The sequence below is a fragment of the Hylobates moloch genome, unplaced genomic scaffold (genome assembly GCF_009828535.3).
Source record: "Hylobates moloch isolate HMO894 unplaced genomic scaffold, HMol_V3 SCAFFOLD_2, whole genome shotgun sequence".
In the NCBI taxonomy this organism is placed as follows: domain Eukaryota; kingdom Metazoa; phylum Chordata; class Mammalia; order Primates; family Hylobatidae; genus Hylobates; species Hylobates moloch.
Genome location: NW_026652277.1, coordinates 131,211,489 through 131,231,090, shown reverse-complemented (window position 1 = coordinate 131,231,090; position 19,602 = coordinate 131,211,489). Strand labels below are relative to the sequence as shown.

The 19,602-nt window shown below is 39.4% G+C and overlaps 1 long non-coding RNA gene across 2 annotated transcripts in view; it reads left to right on the top strand.

Annotated features, from left to right (window-relative positions):
* Positions 1-4,016: 4,016 nt before the first annotated feature.
* Positions 4,017-19,602, top strand: part of LOC131381780 (uncharacterized) — a 39,625-nt gene continuing 24,039 nt past the window's right edge. Inside the window, exons 1-3 of one of the 2 annotated variants that reach the window (XR_009210721.1) lie at positions 4,017-4,192; positions 9,644-9,777; positions 11,710-11,820. This is a non-coding gene — a long non-coding RNA (uncharacterized LOC131381780). Of the gene's footprint in view, positions 4,193-8,628; positions 8,839-9,643; positions 9,778-11,709; positions 11,821-19,602 lie in introns of those variants that run through there. The other variant, XR_009210720.1, reaches the window with a different exon arrangement.

The window sequence follows — 19,602 nt, the reverse complement described above, 5'->3', positions numbered from 1 at the left end:
CCATTGACACTCTTCACAGATTTAGAAGAAACTATTTTAAAATTCATATGGTACTAAAAAAGAACTCATATAGCCAAGACAATCCTAAGCAAAAAGTAAGAAGCTGAAGGCATCACACTGCCAGACTTCAAACTACTACAAGGCTACAATAACTGAAACAGCATGGTACTGGCACAAAAACAGACACATAGACCAATAAAACAGAATAGAGAACTCAGAAATAAGACTGCACATCTACAACCATCTGATTTTCAACAAACCTGACAAAAGCAAGCAATGGAGAAAGGATTCCCTGTTTAATAAATGGTGCCGGGAGAACTGACTAGCCATACGCAGAAAATTGAAACTGGACCCCTTCCTTACACCATATACAAAAATTAACTCAAGATGGATTAAAGACTTAAATACAAAACCCAAAACTATAAAAACCCTAGAAGAAGGCTGGGTGCGGTGGCTCACACCTGTAATCCTAGCACTTTGGGAGGCCAAAGTGGGCCAGTCAGCTGAGATTAGGAGTTTGAGACCACTCTGGCCAACATGGCAAAACCCTGTCTCTACTAAAAATACAAAAATTAGCTGGTGTGGTGGTGCACGCTTGTAATCCCAGCTACCTGGGAGGCTGAGACAGGAGAACTACTTGAGCCGGGGAGGCAGAGATTGGGGTGAGCCAAGATCTCGCCACTGCACTCCAGTAAGCCAACAGGGTGAGACCCTGTCTCAAAAAAAGGAAAACAACAACAACAACAACAACAACAACAACAACAACAAGCCCTAGAAAAATATCTAGGCAATACCACTCAGGGCATAAGCATGGGCAAGGATTTCATGATGAAATCACCAAAAGCAATTGCAACAAAAGCAAAAATTGACAAATGGGATCTAATTAAACTAAAGAGCTTTCTGCACAGCAAAAAAACTGTTGTCAGAGTGAACAGGAAATCTACAGAGTGGGAGAAATTTTTTTGTTTTTTTCTTTGAGACTGTCTCACTCTGTGCAGGCTGGAGTGCAATGGCACGGTCTTGGCTCACGCCAATGTCTGCCTCCCAGGTTCAAGCGATTCTCATGTCTCAGCCTCCTGAGTAGCTGGGATTACAGCCACCACACCTGGCTAATTTTTGTAATTTTAGTAGAGATGGGGTTTCACCATATTGGCCAGGCTGGTCTCGAACCCCTGACCCAAGTGATCCAACTGCCTTGGCCTCCCAAAGTACTAAGATTACAGATGTGTGCCACCATGCCAGCCTTATTTATTTTTTAATTAGAGATGAGGTCTTGCTATGTTGCCTGGTGTAAGTCCTTTATCAAATATATGATTTGCAAATATTTCCTTCTACTTTTTGGCTTTCCTTTTTTATTTTCAAAAATGAAGTGCAAGTGTCTTTAATTTTGATGAGGTATAAATGTTTTAAATTTTGATAAGTCCAATTTGTTAGTTTTTTTCTTCTATGGATCGTGATTTTGGTGACTAAGAACTCTATCAGTAACGCAAAGGCATGAAGATTTTCTTCTATATTTTCTACTGGAAGCTTTCTAGTTTACCTGTTCCATTTAGGTTTGTGATCAGTTTTGAGTTAGTTTTGCCATATTACGTGAGATGCCTTAATTCATTTGGGCTGGTATAACAAATACTATTGATTGAGTTGCTTATCAACAACAGAAATGTTTTTCTGACAGTCTGGGAGCTATGAAATCAAAGATCAAGGCGCCAGAGATTTCATATCTGGTGAGGGCCTGCTTTCTGATTCAGAGACGGTGGCCTTTTCACTGTAACCTCACATGGTGGGAGGGCCAAGGGAGTCTCTGAAGTCTCTTTTAGGAGGGCACTGCAGTTGTCCCTCCTTATCTACAGGGAATATGTTCCAAGACCCCTAGTAGATGCCTAAAACCATAGATAGTACCAAACCCTATATATACTATATATTTTCCTATACATACATACCTACAATAAAGTTTCATATATAAATTAGGCACAATAAGAGATTAACAATAACTAATAATAAAATAACAATATATTTTAATAAAAATAAGGTGAATATGTCTCTCTCAAAAAATATCTGATTGTATTGTACTGCAGGTAACTGAAACCGTGGAAAGCTAAACCATAGATAAGAGGGAACTACTATAATTCCATTTATGAGGGCTCCCCCTTTACAATCTAATCACCCCTTAAAGACTCCACATTCAAATCCTTCATGTTAGGGATTAGGGTTCAATATATGAAATTTGGAGAGATACAAATATTCATTTTATAACACAAGAAGGTAAGAGTTTTAAGGTGGTTTTTTTCCCAAATATTCTTTTCTGCATCTATTGAGATAATAAAGTGATGTTTGTCCTTTTTTCTATTGATATGGTATATTACATTAGTCGAATTGTATATTATGACCAAATGCATCCTAGGAATGTAAGTTGAGTTTAATATTGAAAATCAATTATGTGTTTCTAGATTCAGTTTGCTCATGTTTTGTTAAAGATTTTTTGTATCTGTGTTCATGAGAAATATTGGTGTACAATTTTTTTGTGGTTATTTTTATTCTTTTGTTCAGATTTTTATTTGCTTTCTGGGGGATAGAATTTGTGGACCTTCTCATGTAGGGGAGGTTGGGAGGCTGGAAGTTGTGCCCTATCTGTAATTACATGTAGGAAATTCATGCAATTTACACGATTTAAAGTCAAGAATGAGAGTGTAAGCAAACATTTTGAAGCAAAAGGTTTTACCAAGCTAAAAAGAGAGACCTTAATGAAGCAGAACCTGACTTTTTTTTACTAACACTATACAGAAACAAACTAAAGGCAGAATTATTTATTTCCTTTTACAGGAGAACTGTTATGAGGATGGAGACTTAGAGCTGAATCAGGTACACACCTAATGGTATGAGTGGCAGTTTCGAATCCATTCCACACTCTGCTGCAGCTGACTATAGGCAGCATCAACAGCTGAAATATGAGAGTTTGGTTATATATATTTTTTATTTCCTTTCACTTGCTCCTTGTTTACTTTCTTGTCAAAGCAAATCTAGCTCACCCCTGGGGCATGCCATTTTATCGAAAAAGAAATTATGGGTTATCCCCTTTCACAGTTTTCAAAGCTACATCAGTGTGTCTGTGACTTTAAGTGATTTCTGTGGAGTTTCCTGCTCCTGAGGTAACTTATGAGCCAGGCAATAGCACTTTTAGTGACATTTCTTCTCATAGCCCAATTATTTTCTTCACTGCGAAGTACATCCAAATACTGTTCCTAGAACACCTATAAAAGCTGGTGCCTCTCATGTTTTGGAAAAGTGCTTTGTGGTAGGCAGAACAATGCCTCCCTCCCCTAGTCCTCCCTCGGTTCCCAGACATGTCCCTGTCCTAATCTCTGGAAACTGAGAATACGCTAGGTTACATGGGAAGGGGAATTAAAGTTGCTAATCAGTTGACTTTAAAATGGGAACATTATCCTGGATTATTTGGATGAGCCCAGTGTAATTATAAGGGTGCTTAAAAGTAGAAAAGGAAGGCAAAAGAGGTCAGAGTAGTGCCATGTGAACAGAACTCAGCTGTCCATTGTTGGTTTTGAAGATGAAGGAAGAGGGCCGAGGGCCATAGAATGTAGGGATCTATGTAGCCATAGAATGTAGCTGGGTAAGGCAAGATTCTGCTCTAGAGCCTCCAGAAAGGAACATGTTCTGCTGACACCTTGATTTTTGACCCAGTGAGAGTGTGTTGGACATAGGACCTTCAGAACTATAAGACGATTTATTTGTATTGTTTAAACCCCTAAGTTTGAGCTACTTTGTTATGGCAGCAATAGGAAATGAATGTATACCTGTTCTTGTTGCTTCTCATTATACGCCTTAAAAAAAAAAAAAAAAAAAAAAAAAAAAAAACCGAGGCAGCCCTTACACAGCTCCTAGTAGTGCTCTTCACATAGAATACCCTCTTGTGCCCCCCATGCATGTCCCTCTAAGTCCCTGCTGCATATTCTTTTTCCTTACTTCTGGGGTGTCTCCACTGTGAAAGGATCTTCCATCAGAGCAACACTTCCGGCCTTTCTAATCTCCTTTACACACTACTTTTCTAGGGTGAAGAGATGGTCTTTCTGCTTGGTGTATTTAGAGAAAGGAACTGGACCTTCCCAGAGCAGCATCTTGTTTTTGGAATCCAGCTGTCTGCAGGAAGCACACACCCTGCTCTGTCCTTTGTGACTAGGTCCGTAGATCTGCCCAATTCTGGGCTGCAGTACCCAAGCTAGGTCTTCAGATCTAGCTTTTAGGGTAACAAAGGTGATAGCTTTTCCAAATGCTAGATTCCTCTCAATTAGCCCCAAACTCAGGTAGGAAAGAGAGGTGATGTTTGTTGGACCTCTCAAACTCCAACACAGTAAAGCTCCAAAGGGATATTTCAAAGTACCTCCTCTTCAATATTTGAAGAAAGAAATAATCAGCTTTCTTTCCAGCCCTGCTATTTCCAGTGATTTCTCATCTCGTGGAAAGTCTACCCAGTTGCCTAGGCCTCTGTCTCCCCTCTTCCTTTCTTTACATCTAGTTAATCTCCAGGTTCTTGTTAATATTTTTCAAGTTCAGCTACTTTCTTCAATCTCACTACCATTGCCTTTGTGGACACCCTCATAACTCAACTCCTAGATTACTGCAATAGTTTTTGTTGTTGTTGTTGTTTGTTTTTGTTTTTAATTCTTCCTGTTTCTCAAAGTATAAATCACAGATTTTCTGCATCCAAATCCCCTATGTTTGAACCCAACTAGACCTAGTGAAAAAGAATTGTAGGTAATTGCTATGCATACCAAAGGCGGTGAACCCATGCTAGCATCCTTCCAGAAAATGTAAGGTAAAATCCTTACATTTTCACCATAGTGATCTTTCTACAGTGCAAAGCTGGTGATGACACCCTCTTGCTTAAAATTACTCGTGGATTTTCCATTAGCTATAAAGACACAGTCCAAAACTGACAGCATGACATACAAAGCCCTGTCATGCAGACCTGACTTGTGCTCACCATCGCACAGCTTTAGTTCTTGACATAATTTTGTTTTTCATTATATGCCCCAGTCAAAATGTGTCACCTGCATGCTCTTAATTGACCATGTCATTTCTGCTCCTTGTTCTTTTGTTCAGCCTGCTCCTTCCACTCAGAGCAGCTCCTGTAACTCTCACTTCTTTGTAACTAACATCCTCTGGAAAACCTCCCCTGATCTTCTTTCCCAGGCTGGGTCGGGTGCTCCCCCTAAATGATCTTTTTGTCTGTCTCAATCTTAGCAAACCTCACATCTTGTTCTGTAATTTTCCATTATATTGTCTATTTTCCTTATGATACAGTAAAGTTCTTTAGGTAAAGGAGTATATCTTAGTTTTTCTTTGTATTTCTAGTACCTAACATAACAACTGGTACATTATAAGTGCTTAATAAGTTTTGATTTGATATATCCTGTGTTTCAAAGAGCCTAACTTTAAAGAAAGCCAATCTACTCAGTGTATAATGGATGACCAGAGATAAGCATTTTTTTTAAACTATGTGTTCAGACAATAAAAGATTATTAGATAGACCCTGGATTAAGCCTCAAAGAGTTTCTTCAGTTTGTAGTCTAGGAAGACATTAGATTACATGCTTTGCGTGCATTTTCTCTTATACTCGAAACATTCCCATGCGAGGGAGGTACTAATGAGGTCCCTGTTTTATGCAAAAAACAACCAAGACTTAGGCTTAGTGACCTGACTGAGCTACATAAGCCATTTTTAATGGAAAAGAGTTCAGGTAATCTTTAAACCTAGCATGAATGGAAAATAAATTATAGCTTTAAGGAACACATTTTAAAATGTTCAATGAGCATTGCTGTGTGCTAGCAATATTCTAGGAGCTGTGAGTCTATCAAGGTAAAAAGAGACCAAATTTCCTGCAGTGATGGAGCATATATCTTCTAGGTAGTTATATCGTCTTCACTAGCACTATTACTTTAATTAACATTTTAAAAGACAATAACAGTTTTGAGCATTTGACTCACTTGGGAGAGTGAAGATAAGAAAAGATAAAAATTTCAAGTCATGCAGCCATGGGAGGACTTATTTTTTCCTTCATTTTTCTCTAAGTGATATCTGGGAAATGGGAATAGATTTTCATTTACCCATAGCTTTGCAGGCAACATGAAAATCGTAATCTAAACCTGGACCTGGGGTAACTTGTTGGCCATTATATCTATCTCTTTATTAGAGACACTAAGCAATCTAAGCAATGCCCATGTGTGCAATGTCATGCTTAGGGAAGCATCAAAGAAAAAAGGACAGTTGGAAACAGACAGAAAGGTAGTAGGAAAATAGGAAATGGAATGAGAAAGAGAGGGAACAAGGATATTGTCATTGATGAAGTACCGTGTAAGGATACTCTCTATGCATCCTGGAAGCAGGGACCTGACCATACTGATCACTAGTGTGTAACTTGGGATCGAGCAGAGTGCCTGTTACTTAGTTGGTATTCACTAAGTGTGTTAGAAAGAAAACTTATTGAAAGAAGTCTATTCATTAATTTAAAAAAATCTGTTATGTCCTCTGATATTCTGGCCATAGGGCAAAGCCTTGGTCCCTGCCATCAAGGGATGCAGAGAATGTTTGGGGGAATGAAACATAACCAAATTATTGAAGGAAAAGCATGATGAATGCTCTGACAGAGAGATGAACATAGTGCTATGGAAACACTAGAAATAGCTACTTGCTCTATCTCAGGACTTCGAGGAGACTTTGTAGAAAATGTGGCATTTTGAGCAGAGAAGGATATTCAAGGCGTGGTCTGAATAGAACCAGGCCTGTCTTGGGAATAATAAGAATGTCACAGTAGCTAGAGATGGAAAACATGGAAAGAAGAGGCTGGGGACACATGTGAGGCTAGAAGGCCAGGCTAGCAGTTTGCATGAGAGTCTTGGGCATCTGAGAGGCAGTAAGGACCACATTACCCCACTACTCTGCTCTGCTGCCAGAGCTGTCTTCTTAAAAATGCAAGTTCTGTGATGCTAGCTTTTTTCTTGAAAGCCACAGAGCACTCTTAACCATCACAAAGTATAATGAGTTACAGGCTTTGGTAGGGTTCAGGATATACTACCCCCAAATATGGCATCTTGACATTTGAGAAAACAGCAGAAGTGGAAAAGTCTCTTTGACATTCTTTGGACATTTTCTCCTGAAACATCCTATAAAAGAATTCTCTGACCTACATCTATAGTAGGCTGTAAGACCCTCATTCCAGAGGCATTCTCCCTAGGCCCAGAAGAAATGAGTGAAGATACAGAAACATATCAAAGAATCTGAACAAACTGGCCTTGTTAAATTCCTCTGTTTATCACCATTTGGTGATACCTACTTGTCTTCCAATGATACTTCTGGATGACTAACCATAAAAACACACAGATTTCCCTGTTTCCTTTGGGTCTTCATCTCTGAAATTTCCTGTGTCTCATGAAACTTAACACTAGATAAATTCATATGCTTTAAATCTGTCTTTTGTTGTAGTGATCTTGGCCATGAACCCACCTATAGGTGAGGAAAAGAATACTTTTTCTCCCCAACACTGACGAGGTCTCCAGATATACACCAACATGGAAGTGCTATTGGGAAGCACTAGTCCACATGGTTTATTGTGGTGATTAGCCTCTAGCATGGCCTTAACTCTGTTTCCTGGTATCCATGACCTGATGCAGCTCCCTCTCACACTGTATGAGGATAAATGTGTATGACCAATGGAGTACAGAAGTGATGGTATGGTATTGTCATTTCCAAGGCTAGGCCATAAAACATTTTGTGGCTTCTGCCTTGCTTTCTCTACTGGATTATTTGCTTGGGGGAAGCCAATCACCATGTTGTAAGGACACTCAAGCGGCCTATGGATTGCCCCGAGTTACAAGAAAGTAAGGCCTCTTACCAATAGCCATGTGAAGAAGCCATCTTGGAAGTGGATTCTCCAGTCCCAGTCAAGCATGCAGATGATGGCAATCCTGGCTTGAATCATATAAAATCGGAGTTAAAAAAGACCAGAGGCTGGGCGTGGTGGCTCATACCTGTAATCCCAGTACTTTGGGAGGCCGAGGTAGAAGGATTGCTTGGGGCCAAGAGTTTGAGACCAGCCCAGGCAACACAGGGAGACCCCCATCTCAAAAAAAAAAAAAAAAAAAGGCTGGAGATTAAGGATTAAGTAGGGCAGACGCTGATAATTGGGTCCAACACTTCCCATGAAACTTGAAGAGATTTGTGGAATCCTTCTCTACTTCTGTTGATACAGAATTGGCACCTCTTTATTATTCCTGATACCAAGAGATGTAGTGTTTGGTCCAAGTTTGCATGTCTAGTTAATGAAAATAAACTCCATTTTCTGACTGCAAGTCCAGGGCTCTTGCCAATACTGTGCTACCATCCATACAAATGACTTACTTTTACCTCTTTAATTTATATGAGATACCCACTCACTTGCTGACAATCAGTCATTTAGCTTTTTAGGAATTACTCATCTAGAAAGAAGATCATATACTGCTTGGGAGAATGGGAGATAGTTGGAATGCTAATTGTGGCAGGCATAATAACAGCTCCCAAAGGTATCCAGGTCCTAATTCTGGGAACCTGTGAATGCTGCCTTATATGATAAAAGGGATTTTGTGGATGTAATTAAGGATTTTGAGATGGGGAGATTGTCTTAGATTATCTAGGTAAATCCTACGTCATCACAAACATCCTTATAAGAGGGAGGCAGAGGAATATTTGATAAAGAAGAGAACGGGATGTGACGAAAGAACAGGAAGAGGAAAGGGGATGTGATGCCAGGCCATGAGCTGAGGAATGAGGACTGCATCCCTCCTGGCACAGGTAAGGAAACAGCTTTTCCTCCAGAGCCACCGGAAAGAGCTCTACTGGTTCTTTGATTTTAGCCCACTGTACCTGATTTTGGCAGTCTGACCTCCAGAATTGTAAGAGAAAAAAACTGTGTTATTTATTTATGCATTTATTTATTTTGAGAAGGGGGTCTTATTTTGTTGCTCAGGCCAGAGTGCAGTGGCACAGTCATAGCTTATTGCAGCCTCGACCTCCTAGGCTCAAGCAACCCTCTTGCCTCAGCTTCCCGAGTAGCTGGTACTACAGGTGTGCACCACCACGTGAGGCTGATTTTTTATTTTTGTAGAGATGAGGTCTTCCTATGTTTCTCAGGCTGGTCTTGAACTCCTGGACCCAAGCAAAAATATGTGTCATCTTAAGCCACTTGTTTTTTATAATTTTTTTACAGCTGCCATAGGAAAGTAATTACACTAATCTTAGCTCCAACAGATCCTAATTCTGTTAGTTTGTGCAAGATAACCTTTCTAAGACTCTGTTTTCTCATCTATAAAATGGGAATAATAAAGTGCCTATTTCATAGGGTCGTGGTGAGATTGAATAAGACCACTCATATAAAATGTTCAGCTTAGGACTTGGCATATGGAAAGGTTTCTGTTGGCTATGGATTTGGTCTAGACAAGAAGATTGCAACAGATTTTTCTTCTATTTGAAAACTCTGGTAGAGCACTAAGTAGCTCTTGGAATATAGAAAGGATTGTATATTTATTAGCTATTCTAGTTTTCTCTCAGGAATGCTGACATCTATTTGTTTCTTCCTTTTTAACTGTCCTTTCTCAAGAGTGTTGACTGCAAGATGAGGCAAAGGCAAATAGGTGGAATAACTGGAGAATAACCCAGAATGAGACACTGAAAGAGGATTTTGAAAGGATTTTCTTGCCTATTATCTGCTTTCTGAGAGAGCCACACAAACAGGTGAAAAGTTATACTATTTATAAAGATCTCCTGAGAGGGAGTGTCTACAGCTTTTCTGGTAATTTCCCTTGGTACAAATGAAGCCTGTTCATTTTCAAAGAAAATTGCCCTGATGGCTACACATTCTTTTTTTTTTTTTTTAAAATAAAAAATTGGAACGGCATTGTTTTTGGAAGCTGCTTGTTACCCAATGTTGCCAAAAAGTTCATATTACAATGAGGCTATGTGTTAGCTGTTCATGTTTCTAGTGCAGCATAGCTGTATAAATTTTTTCTTTTCCTTATCTTGGATTTCAAATTTCTCTATTTTTTAAAAGTGTATAGTAATAATATTTACCAGTATTGTTTATCCCTACCACTCAGTTTTCTGTATATGCTTGTATTTTCTATTTCCTGCTGATTTAGCCTCTGTACTCTGTTGTTTATAGGGACTTGTCATATTTGCATAGTTTAAGTGCTCTGTCATTTCTATCACAAGCCCTAGTGGGTAGGTACAACATCTATGTAGTTCGCTTGTGTAGTGCTTCATGGAACATCTTGTGTTTCGTGATTGTTTTATGATGATAGAGATGATACTATAAAATAAAGCCAAAGGAAACTTTTAACAATAGGGTCTAATCCTGTTTGGTCCTCATTGGAAGTCTCTCCACTTGTAGAGGAAAAAACTGGGGAATAACAGTTGTGTCATCATGACAAACAACTGACATAGTTGAGGCCAGTCGAAGGCCCAGAGCAACCCTGGTCCTGTAGTCAGAGATGACTTATGAAAATAAATGAATCTGGCTCATTGACTTGAGTTCTTGTGCCCAAACTGGAAAGGTGTGGTACCTGACACAGGAACAAAGTCTGTCTGAAATCAGCTGTCCGGGATGTCATTTTCTGTAGTGCAGAGACTCGATTGCCTAAATTGGTAGCGGAGGCAGATGTTTCCTAACGTGATCTTCCTTGGCCAGCAGTGATTGACATCTGAGGTAGAGCTTATCCCTACCTTTGGGGCTCACTGCTTCACTGGTAACATATAATGGTGGCAGTTTAATAGTAATCTTAGTAGGTCTTTTTGGACATTTTAAAGCCACTGCTCCAAAGCATAAGCCAAGCAAAAAATTGATTTCCCTCATCCAGATGACCCCATTGTCCAACATAGGTGAGACATTTTTTAAAAAAGGCGTCTCCAGGAGGTGATTTTTGACCCCTCTCCAGATAAGAGGTTCCAGCCAGCTTTTTCTTATTGTGGGGCATCAAAATTTGCTTTATGACCTGAAATCCTCCCAAGTGATTTAATTCATTCATAGGTTCTAGAAGAAAAGATGAAACTTTCATTTATCCGCACGCTACACACTGACCAATACTGCTTCACCAAACTTTTGTCAATTTTGTTCCATTTTATCTGTTTACATGAGATCCATAGTGCTTTCTCATTCCCATAGTAAACACTGAATCCTGTTTATAACAGAAGGGCAGGATCTGTGGGGAGCATCCGCAAAGCGCTCCAGGCTCCTTTCTTCCTTTTCTCAGAGACACCAGTAATGTGCCTCTGCACTGCTTTGCCAGCATCCTTAAATCATGATTGATTTAAAGCCCTTTCTCTCTTTGGTGAGGCCTAACACAAGCAACTGCTTCTCTGTCACATTGATTTTTCTGTCCTTGAAGATTCAGAGCCAGGGTTGAGTCCTCCTCACAGGGTGAGTTCTCTGACAAGGAAGTTTTGCAACCTAATTTACAGCTGGAGCCAAGCTTGTCAGTGAGTGCCAGAGGGAAACTGTCGCAATCGGCTGGCTAAGGATGCATTTAATAATGTTTATTCAAGCGAGTTTGTGATTTCTTCACTCTCTCCAACAAATATGTTATTTGTAATAGCTATCTTCTCTCATCTAGGTGTTTGAAAAATGTCTCTAACGTGTGTGGGCTGGAATGCATTTTGTTTTTTCTGTAGGTATATTCGTTTAACAAAGGTAGTCTCTGAGGAGCTATCAAAAACTGCTTGCCATCTTTCCAAATCATCTCTGTCTGCAGTGACCATGTCTTAATCCTGAAGGACAGCAAGGTAATCTTTTCAAATAAACATTTTCAAGGATGTTTAGAGGGAACCCAATTGCTGGCATGTAGAACCCCCTTCCAGTGCTTAAAAATAGATATATTGAGGGAGGACAACTCCAGTGAGTTGGAGTGTTTGGAAGCATTTGATATGTTCAGATGACTAACAATAATAAGCTAAATTACAAGCAATGATCTGAATTTGTGTGTGTGAATATGAGTGTGTATGTGTCAGAGAGACACTGAGTATCTTGTTTCCCAATGTTGTTGGTGGAAAATGAGGCGCAGATGGGTTACAGACTCCCAGTAGGTAAGCAAGTTGGTAAGGGACTTTGGCAATATTTGACCCTAAGCCCATTAGATTCCACTGGGCTAACCTGACTCTGGGGAGAGTAAATATGAGATGAAGAAACATTTGATCATTAAATAAAAAGGAAGCACTGAAACAAATGCAATTGGTTGTATAAAACTTATTAATGCAATACTCCTGGTCTCAAGGAAGTTGACATGCAATAGAAAGAGAACATGTAGAGTATGGATTGAATAAACCAAAAATTATGTAGATTATGTAATTACTGTAATTAAATCAAAACAGATTGTGTATGCTGGAACTTATCGTATTACTCACAACATAATTTTGTATAAGTTTTTTTAAACCTGTCTCTTTTCCTTTCTGGTCTGTGGGTTTCTGAAGGAAAAACCTCTTTTGTCATTTGGGTCTGAAGCCCCAGAACTTATGCTGGTCCTGGCACCAGTGAGGACAGAAGTGATTGAGCGTGTGAATTTGGTATTGAATTTGACATTATTGTCCTTCATTTTTTGTGGGCCTGGGATGTTTTCTAGGTAATTCAATTATCATTTGTTGTTTAAGGTGTCTGCATACTCAAAATATCTTTTTAATGTACTCTGCCTATACATGACACAAATACATTATTAACTTTGTTTAAAAAATCTTATTGCAGTGCCATCCAGCAGGAATATAATGTGAGCCACGTGTAATTTAAAATTTACTAATAGCCATATTAAAAAAGGAAAAAGAAACTGGTGAAATTAGTTTTTAATAATATGTTTTATTTAGCTGTATTCAAAACATTATTATTTTAATATGCAAATATAAATTTATTAATATCTCTTACATTCTTTTTTTCTAGTAAATTTTTAAAATCTAGTTGGTATTTTACATTTAATGCACATTTTAATTCAGCCCTCAAACTTAATTGTAGACCACTGTATTTCAGTGCTCAATGAGCACATGTGGCCACCATGTCAGCACATTTCAATAGTTCGCAGGTCAATGTAGGGGACATTTTCCCCCCACTTTGCATTTCATCCCTGCTATTATGCCCACTGAGTGCTGTAGTCTGGAAAAAACTCCATGCCTAGTAGCACACACGTAAACTGGGGTGACTAACATCCTAGTTTGCCTGAAATTGAGAAGTTTTCTGGGACAAAAGACTTGCAATGTTAAAACCAAGACAATCCTGAGAAAAGCAGGATGGTTGGTATCCCACAAGTAAACTATGTGGGTCCAAACAATATATCCCCTCCATCACTGTGAGTTGTTTTGACCTAAAGCAGAGAAACCTGGCTGCCAATTATGGGATTTTTGGGGGAGCCACTGGGAGAAAGAACTTTACTTTCTGCTATGGTTAGTATCAGCTAACCTTTATATCATGTGGGGAGAACCTGGTTGAAAATATTACCTACTTTGGGGGAAATCACAATGAAAGAGAAACTGAGTTTTGGTGACTTATTTTTCAGTTCTTGGATACAGTCGTATCTAAACCTATCCTATTTTTGGACTTTTCAGTGAATTAATACATTCTTTACGCCTGTCTCCATATTGTTTGTTTAAACAGTTAAGGTTGCATTTCCATCATGTGAAACTGGGATAGTTCTAACTAACAGGTTTAGAAAAAAAAAGAGTACAAGAAATCTAGTTGGAATTCTTTAGGCTCATAAGAAACATAATCAGGTTGTCTATTTTATTTTAACATAGCCTCCTCGAGCTACTGTTGAGTATGTATGTGTGTATTCTCTTTTGCTGCCTAGGAACAGTGGAGCAAGGGATCGAAGAGAGTGAAGTAGCTGCATACTGGCAATAACCTATGAATCTGTGGGGATTCTGAAAAGTAGGAAGCAATGAGACCTGCTGTCTTTCCTTTATTGTCCCTTCCTCTGTTACTCTCAGACTGTTGTGCTTTGCTTGTGTTGTGGGTGTTTTGCTCTGCCATAATGGCTCTCATGATGAACTATAAGCTTCATTCTACATCCTGGGACAATCTACAGTTCATGAGATTCTCACCTATGGGTTAGGGACCCTCGGACATTTGCAGAGTTGTAAAGCCAAACACCCATTTATTCTTTCTTAATCAATGTATACTAAAAGTGCAATCATTAGTACATAGAAAGCTTGTAACAATTTTTGGTGGTTTCAGAAGAAGATTGAGTAAGCATTTAATAGATGCTACTGAGACACTGATCTGTAGCTTGACATGGTTAAATGCCTTATGTGAAGCACTTAACAAATGTTAAAACATCACATTTAAACTTCACAACAATCTTATTGCTGGCATTATTATTCTTTTTGCTTTGAAATAAAAAAAAATTGGGCTGGGTATGATGGCTCATGTTTGTAACCCCAGCACTTTGGGAGGCTGCGGCAGGAGGATTGCTTGAACCTAGGGGTTCATGGTCAGTCTGGGAAACATGGAGAGACCTCATCTCTATGAAAAGTTAAAAATAAAAAAAAATAGCTAGGTGTGATGGTGTGTGCCTGTAGTCCTAGCTACTCAGAGGGCTGTGGTGGGAGAATCACTTCTTAATATGGTATACCTGGAATGTCAGAGTCACAGACTTCATGCACACTCATCTCAAGTCAACGTTATCTAACACATTTCCACTAGTTATTGGATAACACTAGCAAGAAACTCTGATATTTTTCACCTAAACTTTGCTAATTTAAATGTGGCCAGCCCACCCTCATACTGCATTGTGATGGGGATATAAAAGCCAATGAAAGATAGCATTAATTGTTAACAATAGTCATCACTGACAACTTCCTGCTGAATGTCACTGTTACTCCTGCTACTGCTACTACCACTACCGTTTACAAAGCTGCCATTATTACTAACTCAAAGCTTTCACAGATACAGAAACAGGTGTATTTTTTTGTTTTGTTTTGTTTTTTGTTTTTGTTTAAGACAGGGTCTTACTCTGTTGGCCAGGCTGGGGTGCAGTGGCACAATCTCGGCTCACTGCAAACTCCGCCTCCTGGGTTCAAGCAATTCTCGTGCCTCAGCCTCCCGAGTAGCTGGGATTACAGGCGTGTGCCACCACGCCCGGCTAATTTTTGTATTTTTAATAGAGACGGGGTTTTACCACGTTGGCCAGGCTGGTCTCAAACTCCTGACTTCAGATAATCCACCCGCCTAGGCCTCCCAAAGTGCTGGGATTACAGGCATGAGCCACCGTGCCCCACCAGAAACTGGTGTATCTTTAAAGCATAACTTCCTCTCTGCATCTTGCTTCCCCTCTTTCTGTCCCTTCTCCTCTCCCACCCCCACAGTTTTGGCTTCACTTTGCTCAGGCTGTGACTACTGTCTGCAAGGGAGCTAACTTTTATCTGACTGTAAAGCCAAGACAACTAATTTTGCAAAACTGTTCTGCCACATAGGTTGGTCTCTTCCTGTTTGGAATTCATCTATATATTAGCAACTTGGAAAGCCTTTGAGCTGAGCTTGTGCACAAAGCTGCACCTTAGACACTGGTGTACAGTGCTGCTTAATTGCCACACCAGTGTCACTCACCCTGTCCTTAGCTAACCTGGAAGTTAGATATTTAGGCTGCTTTCTTCATCAGTGTAAGGTGAAATAGCAGATTGGTGTGTGAAAAGTGTAGCTTGGAGTGTGGTGGTATGAGCTGTGGGATTCTTTACTATGGGATCTCATTGCAAATCCTTTAGAACATTTGCCTCTTAGACCTTTCGTCTTTCTGCTCTTAAATATTTTCTGTCCTTCCAGCCCGCTATCTCTACCCAACAGAAGGGGTCATATCTGACTCAACTAAAAGTCATTCCATTTGGATCATTCGTCTGGAGGCTGGGACAGTGGAAGAGTCAAGCTTGCCATGAGCTTCACTCAGCCAGTACCTGTCTCCTCTGCCCACTATCCAGAAACTTACCCTGACCCATCCTTTAAGGAACTTGCCAAGAGAGAGCAGAATACTTTTTCTCTCTCTTTTTTGTCTTTCATTTATTCGTTGGATATAAACTGCAGACCTACTGGTTGTAAAGCACTGAGTTTCATGGTAAGGGTAACAAAAGAACACCTGGTTCATATTCTGAGAGGGTCACCTCTGTTCGCACAACTTCTGCCCATCTGACTCAATCTACTAGGTAAGCTGTGGAGGGGCTTCCTTCCCCCCAAAACCTCTACTGAATTATAAAAGATGGGGAAATTGGAATTTAGCATTTTCAAAACCCCACCTCTTCTTGCAGACTTGCTTTCTTTCAGTTTCCCAAGCAGACTTCATGTGGCAACCAAACTATACTGTCAGGTACCCTCTGAACCCGCCTGCCCTTCCTGCCTGCATGCGTCATGGAAGAGCTACCTTTGCCCCAGGACACTGCTCTGGCCCCATTACCATCACCATTACCAAGGAAAATACATCCCTTATATTTCAAAGGCCTAGTTCAAACATGTCTTCCTTTCAGGCAGATAAAATTCTTTAATGCTTAAAGATGCAGAAAAAATGACACACACACAAACACACTCATAAAACAACTTTAGAGTCTATAGGATCTCATTCTGCACTTGGGTGCTTACTAACAATATCTCACTGGAAGAATAACTAGCCTTAGTTTCCACATCTGCAAAATGGAGATAATAATACTGCAAAATGATTATGGCTTTTTGATGATGTAGTTTGCATAAATGGCCTAGCCAAGTACCCGGCACCCGTAGGTAGTCTACAAATGCTAGTCAGTATCCCTTCTTGGAAATCTCCACGATTAAATGATATCTTATGCAGCTGTTTGCAGCTTATCTCCTATTAGACTCCAAGCTGCTTAAGAATAGCGACTATGGGCTTATTCACATGGGGTTCCCTGAAGCCTTGCTCAGTGCTTTCTACCTAACAGATGCTAAGGCATATTGGATACATCAGTGTATTACTGTAAAAATACAAATGACCATAGGTCTGGAAAGAGCCAGGCTCAGCAGGATATAAAGCAGGCCTGGGGGTACAAAGCCCAGGCTCTTTAAAACCTTTGCCTTAGCTCAGCAAGGTTCTCAAGGATGGGGTAATTGCAGAGAGAAAATGGCAGGCTCCATGTACAAGCTTATGTGATTTAGGGCCACAGACTGACCTTTTCCTGGGGTCACCCACAAGATGAATCAGGAAAAGAGAGAACAGAGATGGGGCCAGCTGCTCCCAGATCCTTAGACATTCTAAATAAGGGGGAGAGACTCAGTCTTTTCTGATTAATCTTTGATGATTTATTCTTTGGACATCATTTAAAAGGAGCATTTTATAGTAAATTAATTGAACTCTCATGACATTTTACCCTACTAATATCATCAAAAGAAACTAGATCTTGAATTTTAAAAAGTGCTTGATTTATTTTCTGTGATTTACAAACTACTGAAGAACATCAGTTTTTATTTTTTGAAATTATGAAAACTCCAGCTTTTAAAGCAATAAGTCAAAACAGCTCAGTTTTGAAACATCTCAATTATAGCAAATGAGTATTCAGTGAAAGGTGTTATAGACATTGGTAAAAGATAAATATACAATTTAATACACACAAAACTGGGTAAGTAATGTCTTCAAAACAGCCAGTTCCCCTTCTACCACACTGATCCTGATGGTATTCTTGAGTCCAAATGACTTGGGTAAATTCTGATTAGTATAAGCCATTTTTTTTTTAATATTTTACTTTAAGCTCTGGGATATATGTCCAGAACGTGCAGGTTTGGTACATAGGTATATATGTGCCATGGTGGTTTGCCACACCTATCAACCTGTCATTTAGGTTTTAAGTCCCGCATGCATTAGGTATTTGTCTTAATGCTCTCCCTCCCCTTGCTCCCAACCCCCTGACAGGTCCCGGTGTGTGATGTTCCCCTCCCTGTGTCCATGTGTTCTCATTGTTCAACTCCCACTTACGAGTGAGAACATGTGGTGCTTGGTTTCTGTTCCTGTGTTAGTTTGCTGAGAATGATGGTTTCCAGCTTCATCCATGTCCCTGCAAAGGACATGAACTCATTCTTTTTTATGGCTGCACAGTATTCCATGATGTGTATGTGCCACATTTTCTTTATCCAGTCTATCATTGCTGGGCATTTGGGTTGGTTCCAAGTTTTTGCTATTGTAAATTGTCCTGCAATAAACATATGTGTGCATGTGTCTTTGTAGTAGAATGATTTATAATCCTTTGGTATATACCCAGTAATGGGATTGCTGGGTCAAATGGTATTTCTAAACCAGTGTTTTTGTTTGTTTGTTTGTTTTTTTGTTTTTGTTTTTTTTTAAGTGCAGGAAGCAGTCTATTAATGAATTCTAAAATCAATTTAGTAATTTTAATCAGAATTTTAAAATTAATTGAGTAGTATAAGGAATAAAATAGAATGGAAAATATCTGGATGTACTGCACATAAGGATTCCAATTTCTATTTTTGAAATTTTCATTTGTAGTTTATGTATGCATCTAAAATGTATTTATGTGTATATTGAGTTAGGGTATACAACTTTTCCCTGAGATTGTATCTCAAAAACTTTGGAAGCTGAAGAATTTGTCCAAATCTATGTTCCTTTTTGTTTGTAAATCACCTAATGATGGTGATATAGCTCTAGCCAACGAAACGTCAAGGGAAGTCTGCTGGGGAAGGTAGACATAGGGTAGGAGTATGGGAAAAAATTCTTCACTCAAAAGCATGATGTGCGGAGGAGCTATGGTCTTTTCTTGTCTTCCTCACTGGATGTTGTCATGTTTGTATGTACTTCCTTGAACTGTGGCACCATCTTATAACCATGAAAGAAGCTCACATGAAATCATGTTGAACATAGCAGAGCGGGAAGATGGAAAGAATCCGAGATCTATGTTTGATGTTAAGCAGTGATGTTAAATACTTAAACATCTCCAGAACTCTCTTATCCCTGGACTTGTTATAATAAAAAGATAATAATCCTCTTAGTGTTTAAGCCACTTGAGCTTTGTTGTTGTTGCTTTGTTTTGTTTTTTTGGTTGCTGCCAGCTGAAAGCATCCTAAAGGATAAAGAAAGCTTATTTCAAGAAGAACGAGTAAATCAACCCCTGGCATATAGGCCTGGTGGAAGGAAAAATTGGAAAGGTACTTTGGGCCAGATCGTGAAGAATGTTGAATTTCAGTGCCAAACATTGACACTAATACAGTACAGGCTTACAGTTTTGAGCACAGACTCAGGGGCAGAGTATTTGGGCTTGAATTTCTGTATGCCACTTATTAGCTGAGTTTCCTTGAGAAAGTAATCAATCAAAGCAGTATGTTAGTTAGACTACTAGTCTGTCTGGGGTAGATTGAAAAATGGGAGAAATTGAAGGCAGTAAGGCTAGTTAGAAGACTGTTGTGACAGTCAAGCGATGAGCAATGAATGTGCTCTGGAAGAAATTGTAGGCAGTAAAGCTAGTTCAAAGATTGTTGTGACAATCAAGTAATAAGAAATGAGTGTTTGTGCTCTGGAGATGGTGAAGGAAACACAAAGGAAGAGAAGGATGCAGGAGATTCTAGAAAGGTGGAGTTGACAACAGACT